The sequence below is a fragment of the Pimephales promelas genome, chromosome 22 (assembly GCF_988280905.1).
Source record: "Pimephales promelas chromosome 22, fPimPro1.hap1.1, whole genome shotgun sequence".
NCBI lineage: Eukaryota > Metazoa > Chordata > Actinopteri > Cypriniformes > Leuciscidae > Pimephales > Pimephales promelas.
Genome location: NC_142790.1, coordinates 2,082,843 through 2,092,932, shown reverse-complemented (window position 1 = coordinate 2,092,932; position 10,090 = coordinate 2,082,843). Strand labels below are relative to the sequence as shown.

The following is a 10,090-nucleotide window of genomic DNA, read 5'->3' as shown; positions in this document are numbered from 1 at the left end:
TGATGTAACATAAAGGTTAGTATTACTAGACACAGCTTTAGGTACACTGTAAAAAATTTACTGTAAAATTTACAGTAACTTACTGGCAACGATTAGCCAGTAAGTTACTGTGAATACTCTTTACAGTAAGGGTACTGTACTTCCATTTACAGTATTTTATGTTTATACTGTGAATTCAAAAACAATTAAATACTGTGATTTTAGTTGTATTTACAGTAACTTACTGGCTAATCGTTGCCAGTAAGTTACTGTGAATACGTTTTACAGTAAGGGTAGTGTACTTTTCACAGTATTTTATGTAAACACTGTGAAATCAAAAACATTGAAATATTATGATTTTGGTTGTATTTACAGCATTGATTGTTTTACTGTAGAAGAAAATTTCAATTTAATTTACATACAAAAAACGTTAAGCACTGTTTTTTATGTATTGTATGCAACACAGTACTATAAACAGTAGATAACGGCTAAGCACTGTAAATTCAGTTTCTCACTGTACAATTTAAATACTATATCACTATCATTTAATATTAGCCATCATTAAAAGAAACACCCATTTTTCTAAAACATTGCAATCAACTGCAGACAATAAGAAAATTGTTAACAGTTATTTATTTAAAAAGATTTGGTGAACAGAAATGACAAAACAGGTACAACAAAGGGATAATGGACATTGGACAACATGCCATTATACCATCCAAAGTTAATGCACGTTCTATGCAAGTAATGTGGCCACAACACCCAGCGGAGTGTTAACTTTAGATAGTCTAATGGCGTGAAGTCTATTATCATGCTTATTCTACTGTTGCTAAATTCAAAGGAACACTCCGACTTTTTGGGACTTTAGCTTTTTCACCGTATCCCCCAGAGTTAGATAAATCCTTACATACCTTTTTCATCTCCATGCGTGCTGTAACTCTGTCTGACACACCCACCGCTAGCCTATAGCTTAGCACAAAGACTGGATGTAAATGGTTCCAGCTAGCATACTAATCCCAATAAGTGACAAAATAACGCAAACATTTTCCCATTTATGTTGTGATTTGTCTAAATCAGAGTGTACAAATAACAAGGTCATATGAGACACAGCCATCTTTTAACCGTAAATTGGGAACTATATTTTCAGAAGGCGAAGCACTGCTACTTGAGCGGAGTGATAACCGCAGCACCTGAGACGCACCGTGGAGAGGAGCAGAGAGTTCGTTCAGAGTTGGATTAATAGAGTCAGCAATTACTAGATAGTGAAAGCATAGTTTACAATCATGGGTGTTCGCTGTATTGTAAAGAGCTGCGACAATAAATGGGAGACCAGGTAATGCCATGTTTCATAGAATTCCAAACAAAAATGCATCCTGACTAATAAATATCACAGGTCAGCATTTTTGTTTGGAATTCTAAGAAACATCATGGCATTACCTGGTCTCCCATTTATTGTCGCAGCTCTTTACAATACAGCGAACACTCATGATTGTAAACTATGCTTTCACTATCTAGTAATTGCTGACTCTATTATTCCAACTCTGAACGAACTCTCTGCTCCTCTCCATGGCGCGTCTCGGGTGCTGCGGTTATCACTCCGCCCAAGTAGCATGCTTCGCCTTCTGAGAATATAGTTCCCAATATTTATACGGTAAAGATGGCTGTGTCACATATGACCTTGTTTTTTGTACACTCTGTGACTATACAAATCACAACATGTAAATAGGAAAATGTTTGCGTTATTTTGTCACTTATTGGGATTAGTATGCTAGTTGGAGCCATTTAGACCCAGTCTTTGTGCTAAGCTAGGCTAGCGGTGGGTGTGTCAGACAGAGTTACAGCATGCACGAGATATATCTAACTCTGGGCGATACAGTGAATATGCTAAAGTCCCAACAAGTTGTCGTGTTCCTTTAATTTACGACTGAAGAAAATTTTACAAAACGTTTTTTTAAAGTTACAGAGCAAATTGTTATTAGTTCATTCAATAGTTCTGTATGACAGGTTGCTATGACGGAACAATAGGCTAATACAAATTGAAACAACTAGCCTATTTCATTACAAGATTTGTAAAGTTACAGAGCAAACTGTTACTAGTTCATTCACTAGTTCCGTATGACTAGTTGCTATAATGGAACAATAATGCAAATTGATACAATACAGTCAAAAAATTTAACTACTTTGAAGTTGTGCAAATAACTGATTACCCCATTCTAAAGAGCAACAAATAACATTATGGCAATATTGAAATAAAATAAAACATTGAACATTAAAAAAATATATATTTAACATTTGCATGAACATTTAAAACAGAAAGGAAAATAAACTTCCCCTGCCACTTGGCAAAGGTCTATGGCCTCTTGCATGCCTTGACCTTGGAGACAGAGAATCCTATTTGGAGCCCTGAAATTAAAGAAGAAAACACATTAAATCGACTGAATGGTTTCGAAAACGGTAAAACTCAACTGTTTAACTCTGGGAGAGTTGTAGAGCCAATAAAAAACAAAAGTGGAGTGTTCCTTTAACAAATACAACTTATTTAAATAATTTAGGCTACTAGTAAATGGTGAAATTAACATTTAGAAAGTTTAATAAATGCTGTAGAAGTGCAGTTTATTAATAGTTAATGTTAACTAATGTAGTTAACTAGAGTTTAATAAATGGAACCATATTGTAAAGTGTTACCAATTTGTTATACACCGATTCAGACGTCTCGTGACAGATCAGTTATTTTAACTAGAGCCCGACTGATAAAGGATTTTGAAGGCCGATACCGATACAAAAATTTGTTGGTTTTAAAATCCGATATTCCTATATATCGGCCGATATATATATATATATATATATATATATATATATATATATTTAGAAACACGCAACAAAACATAACAGATTACCCTAACATTAGTTATTAGTAGTTATTTATGAGTTTTAACTAGTATAGATGGTATAGCATGGTAAACGTGCGTGCCAGTGATGCAGAATTGACCACGCATGGTCAAGATCAACCTCTTGAAAGCAGATGGACTCTAAAACAGTGGGCATCGCAATTCAACAGCCATACTGACACCTGTTAGCATTGCAAACCCGCTCTTCGCCCCAAACCACCACCGGCTGTTCTACATAGCAACGTAACTTACATGGTGTTGACGAGACGGGAATATGATGGCAGACATCGTGAACAATGTTTGAACACGTGAACATAGTGCAGATTGTCAACATAACATTAGACATTGTCTTTTTGTCTAATAACTGTACCTAACATTAGTCGTCCGCGGTCAAAACACTGTGGTGTAAACAGTTTGATGTTGGGATATTCACTGCCCAAAGCCTATTAACTAAAGCCAACCAACCCCGTTACGTCACATGTTAGAATACTGCGCAATGGCGGCACCCTGGTGGCGAAAGATATAAAGTTTTTTCTTTTTTTCTTTTATATGTTTACATTTGTCATGTGTCTTATATAATTGTTGATTATAGTGGAAATCCATCTAGTAAATCATGTAAACTTGATTGACTGCTTAATTTCCCCTTTAAAGGATTAGTTCTTAAAGGAGAACTCCAGTGCAAAATGAACCTTTGGTCTAATAACATATTGGTACCTAGTCGACCATTCTCTGAGATTTGTTTTTATGATAATCGAATGTAAAGAGTTTTATCTCTAAAAACTGTTTAGTGTATAAAGCTAGTATATGGGGGCATTGACTAAGTAAAAAGAAATCGCTAGTTAATACCACTAACAAGGCTCAAAATAGCCCCACACTAACATAGTAACATAATGAGGGTCCATACATCCAAAACGAAGCATTGAGAACTTTGTAAGTGTACAGACAGTATAATAAGAAGATATTTTATCAAGACAGTCCACTTCGCGTATAGACCATTTCACAAGATGTAAACAACACTGGTCCAGAAGCACTTCCTGTTTCAGTTTTTTAACACTACATAAAAGTTGGGATAAAATACAACCAACAGAACATTTAAAACTGATTTAAAAAGTTAAACAAACATCTTTAAGATGTTTTATTTACATGTGAAATAAAGAAAACAGTTACAAACTGAAACAGGAAGTGCTTCTGGACCAGTGTTGTTTACATCTTGTGAAATGGTCTATACAGGCAGGAGCCATCTTGGGAAAACAGTCTCGACAAGTCGAACCACGAATGCCGTTTGGTGTTAGTGTGGGGCTATTTTGAGCCTTGTTAGTGGTATTAACTAGCGATAGATCTAACTTATTATATGTCCCCATATACTAGCGTTATAATCTAAACAGTTTTTAGAGATAAAACTCTTTACATTCGATTATCATGAAAACAAATATCAGAGAACGGCTGACTAGGTAAAAATGTGTTATTAGACCAACGGTTCATTTTACGCCGGAGTTCTCCTTTAAATTCTTTTCCACTGAAGAAAGAAAGAGATGGATATCTTGGATGCCATTGGGGTGAGTTAATTATAAGGAAATTTACATTTTGAGGTAAACTAATCCTTTAGGTTTAAAATAAAAATGTTTAAATGTAATATATTTTTCTCATGGTCCTTATTTTAAATAGGTCATAAAAATATCAATAATTGTCGATATCAACCAATATGAAACACTTACAGTATATCGTGATACAGTTTTCAGACATATCGCCCAGCCCTATTTAGGGCCCTATGATTTCCGCGATAACGAAATCGCGGACGGAATCGCGGAATTGGCCAATTAACGCGGAATCTAGTGTTAACGCGGAATTTCGTAGATTTTTGCATATTTGGTTTGAAATTCTGTTTTTGTGTGGGAGAAGAACGTATGTCTGGTGAAAATGCAGACCGGGGGAAGCAAATCTGGGCGACTCAACCCCCCAACCCGTCATTTCAGCTCCAATGACGAAATCAAAACAATGAAAGCATGGCGAAGCGGCTCTCCTTTCGTCGACTAAAAGTTAAGAAACTCAACGCTATAAGCCTTCAGTGCCGAGCAGTTCGCACGTGACTTATGCAGTGTTTCTCACACTTAATTCGCCGCCACATACTGCGTTTCGGTTTTTAACACTATTTAAAACACGCAGCGTATTCATTCAGTTGTATTTCCCCGCTCTCCCTCCGTCTCTCTCTCACTCACGCGTCTCTCACACACACACACACACACACAACGTGCACACCACGTCTGTCTGAGGCGCCGGACTGGACAAAGGCGAAGCGAACTCCATGAGAGACAGAGTGTGACTTTATTTAAACTTATAAACTAATATAATTTATATTACTGGACAGTTTAAAGCTCATAACCATATTTTGTTGTTACTTGAAGAGTGCAGTGTTATGTTGCATCATGCAGTATTTGTCCTGAAAAGGCTACTGAGTAATTGTCTGTATTACCTCAATAAATTTAAGGTCATTCCTAATTTATTTTTATTTTGTTAATACATTTTTATCATTAACTTTAAAAGCATACTATTTTTTACAACTAAAATAACAGTCAAGGGTAAAAAAAAACCCAATTCCCTAAAATTAAAACGGAAAAAACGAAATTTGGGAAAAAATAAAACGGAATTTGGGAAAAAATAAAATGGATTTCATAGGGCCCTACCTATTACATTACATTTTAAAGGGAGAAGATGATTTTGAACAGCTTTTCAATTGTCAATGTGCTTTTACATAGCAATCAAATTATTTAATATAAAAATACCTCTGATCAAACTCCAGCGCTGTGCTGGCTTCCACCGGTTGAATACGTAACAGGCGAAGAGAGCGGCCAAGCCAGTGGTGAAGTCCACCATGTGAGCACCAGGTGGGGTTACGACCCTCCCCTTGATCGACAGCATCCATTTTTTTGCAGTCTCTCCTTAGTAAAGACAAGAGTCATCACAAAAATTATATTTCATAGCGATACATTCAATAAAAGATTTTTTCCACATAAATTATTGTAAAAACAGGGCAGGGAGCATACATATCTTCGAAGCAGTGGATTAAAGGATTGATTAGTTCACCTCAAAATGAAAATCTCCTAATAATTTACTCACCCTAATGCCATCCAAGATATCCATGTCTTTCTTTCCTCAGTGGAAGAGAAATTAAGTTTGAGGAAAACATTTCTTGATTTTTCTTTGGATAATGGGCTTCAATTGTAAACAACGTTTTAAAGTCCAAATGAATGCAGTTTCAAAGGTCTTTGAAGTACTTCAACGCACTATACAGGTTCCCAGCTGAGGATTAGGGTCTTATCTAGCGAAATGATCAGTCATTTTCTGAAAAAAAAATTATAATTTATATACTTTTTATCTACAATTGTTGGACTACTGGAGCCCATTATTCAAAGAAAAATCTAGAAATGTTTTCCTACAAAAATGTCATTTCTCTTTCATTGAGGAAGGAAAGAAAGACATGGATATCTTGTAAATTATTCGGAAACTTTTATTTTGAGGTGAACTAATCCTTTAAATAGCAGTTACTGGTTTGGTGATAGAAAAACAATGAGTGATACAGGCATAGCAAGCAATCTGAAATGGTAATCACGACATTATATGTGGCTACTAAAAATAAGAGAGTAACTTACTCCACATAACTTAAGATTTTGAAGTGACTGCTGACTAGTGCAGAGAATGGCACGACACAAACTCTGCATTCACTAGTGTTTTCCAGAAACGTTGCTTTGCTTGTGCATAAAATTATACATTAAGGATTTGTTAACAGTGAATGTGAAACTTACCAAGCATGATAATCCTTGGAGTGATAGGAAGGAGACAGCTGGGCCTCTACATCTGAGGGAGTGGTAACGTTAGTCTCCTATGCCAGCAAAGATAAAGAGTCACTCGAAAGAAGGTAACTAACTAGGATAGAAAAAGCTTTATAAAAATTGTTGATAAGAAAGCAATGAGCCTTTTTTTCTCTTTAGGTTTGTGCATGTTTACTCATAAAAAAACTAAGTAACTTACCACAATAACTTTATCAATTACCACTCTAAGTTACATCAATTTTCTCTTAATTAAAACATTGTTCACACAGTGGACAACAGTGACTTTAACTGTTAAGTTACCCAGCATTTAACCAATAATTGAGATAGACGTTAGCACCATGTTAGTTAACTTAACGTTATTATTGTGAGGTGAGGTCTATTAAGGAAAAAATGCTCAACCACCAATAACATAAACCTGACACAAACAAACCTGTATTTACTTGAACAATTGGAGGCTTGTCAACCTGCATTATGTTGGGGGGTGTAAAATGGTACGTAAAGTTAACGTTACTTAACTTACTGATTTTCTTGAAGTCCCGAATCCTCATTAGCAGTTGGTGAAGGATCCGCGATCCCAAGATGGAAACTCCGGCTGAGGCAACGGGTGGGGAAAAATATTCTCCTGGCTAGCTAGCTACCGATAACTAGGTAAACTGTTGACTAACTAATACTAATAACGTTTTAAGGCTGTAAAAACATCTCCGTCGGCGCTCTCACGGAAATGTTTTCGCTGAATTCCTCTCAGGCAAAAAGTGAAAGATATCAACACAAAGACGAAAACAAAATAAATAACGTTACAACCACAAGACAAAGCCGCCTATAAAGAAACGCACATTTGAATAATACTAGACTTATTAACGGAGCTTAACGTTAAAGGCTGTTACGAAAACGTAAATTCGACAATTAACTTAGCTTTTCTGTCACTGACGACGAAACAGAAATTCAAATGCTTCTTTCGCGCTTTTTTCTAACAGACTCGGCTTTGACTGCCTAAACCCCGCCCACTCTGACGGCGTTTTGATTTCACCTTGCAGCTCAGAAACAGCTCTGGAAACTTGCACATTTATCTCTCCTGCTTTCGAAAAAAAAAAAATATATATATAACATATATATATAACACTGATTTTTGTCAAATAAAAATCCCATGTTACGTATTTATGTTAACCAGGCAGCCCCAATTTTGGAAAGTAATGCACATGACATAACCTACACATAATAAAAAGGTTTCTTCATTCTGTATATATATATAATGGAATAGAAAGCTCATGCAGCAGGTGCATCAGAGTACAAGTTCACAAGGGTTACAAAGAAAGATATGATAAAAAAAGGAAAATTACAGTAGTTTACTTTACTATTTACAGTACTTTAGTGGCTGTATTGTGATTTTTTACAGTAATGCTTTGACTACTGTGATTTTCACTGTAATGCTTGAACTACTGTGATTTTTAAGGTCTTACTGTAAACTTTACAATATTCTACTGTAAAAATCTTTTACAGTATTGTTACTGTGACATCTACAGTAAATAACTGTAGATTTCACAGGCATTTTTTACAGTGTAATGGTGGCCCACAGCTGATCAACAGAAGTATTTCAGTAAGACAGTAATAATGTGAGTTAGCGGGAGATCAACCCAATTTTCAAAACTCAAAACTAAGTATTTTGATCACCATCTTTCAAGAGCAAGCGGTTTGCGAATCCTGCTGTGTCCATTACAATGGACATCACTGATGTCAGCCCCCTTTTTTAACTTCTGGAGCATTTCACCTAGTTTAAAGCCTGCAGTCCATGAGATTGGACGTTTGTCATCCAATCAAATGCCAGTAAAGCTCTGCATGTAGGGTTAATTATATATGAAGAGTTCAGATGCAAAAGCCTCTAAATGCCATTTGAAATTTTCTTCTTTAATGATGATTTTTATCACATTTGTATATTTAAGTTCAGTAATTTCACTTAAATAACAATTAATAGGTAATTATCATTGCCATTTAAGTGAAATTACTGAACTTAAATATACAAGTTTGATAAAAATCATCATTAAAGAAGAAAATTTCAAATGGCATTTAGAGGCTTTTGCATCTGAACTCTTCATATATATATATATATATATATATATATAAAAAAAAAAACTCTACATTGAAGAGAAGCATGGCAGCACTTCACTCCAAACAAAGAAGCAAGCAACATTTTCTAAGGTGTATTTACATTTTGTATATATTTGTGCCAGTATTTCATAGTTTGTATGTAAAATGGAAAGATTGAACTTATTAATTAAAGTTAAAAATCGACTGTGGAGTTGCACGTTTTAAATCAGGATTTTTTTAAATGTGTCTGGACAGTAGGTTTGGAAGCCTGCTACTGAAGTCACATTTTCAGTGATGCTGATTGAAATTTCTTTTTTAATGTATATATACAGTATATATATATATATATATATATATATCAGAGTACCGATACATTTTTGAAACTTTTTCATGTCCAGAATACACAGTTCTGAAGTGCTTGATCATATAGCTGATAAAAATATCTTCGATGTTGACTTTATGTGGAGTAATGAGGAAGATGGAGATGTAAAAAAATATCCATATTTAAAACTTTATAAAGTAAAATACCTTCTGGCCAAAAGAACATATGTATTTGACTTAAATCTAAAGTGCAACTTAAATATAAATATCTTAAATATTTTATATTAATATATATATATATATATATATATATATATATATATATATATTATGGATAGATGCACTTTTATGATGGAGAGATGCACTTTTATCATGGACAGACAACCCGGTCTCATCCCAAGACGTCATATAACTGACGTTTTGGGACGTCTTTTAACCATACGGTAATATTCGCCTTTTGAGGGCCCCCTTAAACGTCTGTAGATGAGGTTATGGGATCCTAATTCTACCCCAGACCTAAACCTAACCCTAAACCTAACTGACGTTAAAGGTAGATAGTCAGTTGTATGACGGCCCGGGATCGCCATCTACCGACGTTTAAGGGGGCCCTAAAAAGGCGGATATTGACATATGTTTTTTTTTCGGGTCGAAATTTTGAAATTCGATATTTCAGCTCTGGAAGGGTCTAGAACCTCCATTTTTGCACTCACGTCTAAGTCTCATGACCCTCTATCAGAATCCAGAGTTTCAAGAAGATCAGAGAAACTCAAAATTTCGACCCCCAAAAAAAACGACAGTGGTACCCCTTTCGTTTTTTTTTCGGGTCGAAATTTTGAAATTCGATATCTCAGCTCTGGAAGGGTCTAGAGCCTCCATTTTTGCACTCACGTCTAAGTCTCATGACCCTCTATCAGAATCCAGAGTTTCAAGAACATCAGAGAAATTCAAAATTTCCACCCCCCCCCCAAAAAAACGACAGTGGTACCCCTTTCG

General features: G+C 35.3%; 1 long non-coding RNA gene across 2 annotated transcripts; it reads right to left on the bottom strand.

Moving 5' to 3' along the window:
* Window positions 1-1,769: 1,769 nt before the first annotated feature.
* LOC148969502 (uncharacterized) lies at window positions 1,770-8,249 on the bottom strand. 2 transcript variants are annotated; one of them, XR_016149319.1, is made up of 4 exons: window positions 7,215-8,249; window positions 6,668-6,744; window positions 5,648-5,803; window positions 1,770-2,382 (listed from the first exon to the last, which is right to left on the bottom strand). It is a non-coding gene; the product is annotated as an uncharacterized LOC148969502 (long non-coding RNA). The 2 variants fall into 2 exon arrangements; XR_016149318.1 differs by having other exon boundaries at window positions 1,771-2,382; window positions 6,668-8,249.
* Window positions 8,250-10,090: the final 1,841 nt, after the last annotated feature.